Consider the following 2,500-nt stretch of genomic DNA (forward strand, 5'->3'; position numbering starts at 1 on the left):
CCCTGCTGAACCCTCCTCTCTCCCCTTCTGAACCCTCCTCTCTCCCCCTGCTGAACCCTCCTCTCCCCTTCTGAGCCCGCCTCTCCCCTGCTGAACCCTCCTCTCCCCCTTCTGAACCCTCCTCTCCCCTTCTGAACCCTCCCCTCTCCCCCTGCTGAGCCCTCTCTCCCCTGCTGAGCCCGCCTCTCTCCCCCTGCTGAACCCTCCTCTCCCCTTCTGAACCCGCCTCTCTCCCCCTGCTGAGCCCCTCTCTCCCCCTTCTGAACCCTCCTCTCTCCCCCTGCTGAACCCTCCTCTCCCCCTTCTGAACCCTCCTCTCTCCCCCTGCTGAACCCTCCTCTCCCCTTCTGAACCCGCCTCTCTCCCCTGCTGAGCCCTCTCTCCCCTTCTGAACCCTCCTCTCTCCCCCTGCTGAACCCTCCTCTCCCCTTCTGAACCCTCCTCTCTCCCCTGCTGAACCCTCCTCTCCCCTTCTGAACCCTCCTCTCTCCCCCTGCTGAACCCTCCTCTCCCCTTCTGAACCCGCCTCTCCCCCTGCTGAGCCCTCTCTCCCCTTCTGAACCCTCCTCTCTCCCCCTGCTGAACCCGCCTCTCTCCCCTGCTGAGCCCGCCTCTCCCCCTGCTGAACCCTCCTCTCTCCCCCTTCTGAACCCTCCTCTCTCCCCTGCTGAGCCCGCCTCTCTCCCCCTGCTGAACCCTCCTCTCTCCCCTGCTGAACCCTCCCTCTCCCCTTCTGAACCCTCCTCTCTCCCCTTCGAACCCTCCTCTCCCCTTCTGAACCCTCCTCTCTCCCCCTTCGGAACCCTCCTCTCCCCTTCTGAACCCTCCCTCTCCCCTGCTGAGCTCCTCTCTCCCCCTTCTGAACCCTCCCTCTCCCCTGCTGAACCCTCCTCTCCCCTTCTGAACCCTCCCTCTCCCCCTTCTGAACCCTCCTCCCCCTTCGAACCCTCCTCTCCCCCTGCTGAACCCTCCTCTCTCCCCTGCTGAACCCTCCTCTCTCCCCTGCTGAACCCTCCTCTCCCTTCTGAACCCTCTCTCTCCCCCCTGCTGAACCCTCCTCTCTCCCCCTGCTGAACCCTCCTCTCCCCTGCTGAACCCTCCTCTCTCCCCCCTGCTGAACCCTCCTCTCTCCCCCTGCTGAACCCTCCTCTCCCCTGCTGAACCCTCCTTCTCTCCCCTGCTGAACCCTCCTCTCCCCTGCTGAACCCTCCCTCTCTCCCCCTGCTGAACCCTCCTCTCTCCCCCTGCTGAACCCTCCTCTCCCCCTGCTGAACCCTCCCTCCCCCCTGCTGAACCCTCCTCTCCCCCTGCTGAACCCTCCTCTTCCCCTTCGAACCCTCCTCTCCCCCCTGCTGAACCCTCCTCTCCCCTGTTGAACCCTCCTCTCTCCCCCTGCTGAACCCTCCTCTCTCCCCTGCTGAACCCTCCTCTCTCCCCCCTGCTGAACCCTCCTCTCCCCTGCTGAACCCTCCCTCTCTCCCCTGCTGAACCCTCCTCTCCCCTGCTGAACCCTCCTCTCTCCCCCTGCTGAACCCTCCTCTCTCCCCCTGCTGAACCCTCCTCTCCCCCTGCTGAACCCTCCTCTCTCCCCCTGCTGAACCCTCCTCTCTCCCCTGCTGAACCCTCCTCTCCCCCTTCGAACCCTCCTCTCTCCCCCTGCTGAACCCTCCTCTCCCCTTCGAACCCTCCTCTCTCCCCCTGCTGAACCCTCCTCTCCCCTGTTGAACCCTCCTCTCCCCTGCTGAACCCTCCTCTCTCCCCCTGCTGAACCCTCCTCTCTCCCCTGCTGAACCCTCCTCTCTCTCCCCTGCTGAACCCTCTCCCCTGCTGAACCCTCCTCTCTCCCCCCTGCTGAACCCTCCTCTCTCCCCCTGCTGAACCCTCCTCTCCCCTGCTGAACCCTCCTCCTCCCCTGCTGAACCCTCCTCTCTCTCCCCCTGCTGAACCCTCCCTCCCCTTCGGAACCCTCCTCTCTCCCCCTGCTGAACCCTCCTCTCCCCTTCGAACCCTCCTCTCTCCCCTGCTGAACCCTCCTCTCCCCCTGTTGAACCCTCCTCTCTCCCCCCTGCTGAACCCTCCTCTCCCCTTCTGAACCCTCCTCTCTCCCCCCTGCTGAACCCTCCTCTCTCCCTGCTGAACCCTCCTCTCCCCTGCTGAACCCTCCTCTCTCCCCTGCTGAACCCTCCTCTCTCCCCCTTCTGAACCCTCCTCTCTCTCCCCTTCGAACCCTCCTCTCCCCTTCTGAACCCTCCTCTCTCTCCTTCTTCGAACCCTCCTCTCCCCCCTTCTGAACCCTCCTCTCTCCCCTGCTGAGCCCTCTCCCTTCTGAACCCTCCTCTCTCCCCTGCTGAACCCTCCTCTCCCCCTTCTGAACCCTCCTCTCTCCCCTTCTGAACCCTCCTCTCTCCCCTTCGAACCCTCCTCTCCCCCTGCTGAACCCTCCCTCTCTCCCCTGCTGAACCCTCCTCTCTCCCCTGCTGAACCCTCCTCTCCCCCTTCT

General features: G+C 64.4%; 1 protein-coding gene across 1 annotated transcript in view; it reads left to right on the top strand.

The window, feature by feature from the left end:
• LOC124029528 (1-phosphatidylinositol 4,5-bisphosphate phosphodiesterase eta-1-like) overlaps positions 1-2,500 on the top strand; it is a gene marked incomplete at both ends in the record, with an annotated part of 10,378 nt that overhangs the window by 4,037 nt on the left and 3,841 nt on the right. The window lies entirely within an intron of this gene.

This window comes from Oncorhynchus gorbuscha, unplaced genomic scaffold, assembly GCF_021184085.1.
Source record: "Oncorhynchus gorbuscha isolate QuinsamMale2020 ecotype Even-year unplaced genomic scaffold, OgorEven_v1.0 Un_scaffold_6706, whole genome shotgun sequence".
Lineage (NCBI taxonomy): Eukaryota > Metazoa > Chordata > Actinopteri > Salmoniformes > Salmonidae > Oncorhynchus > Oncorhynchus gorbuscha.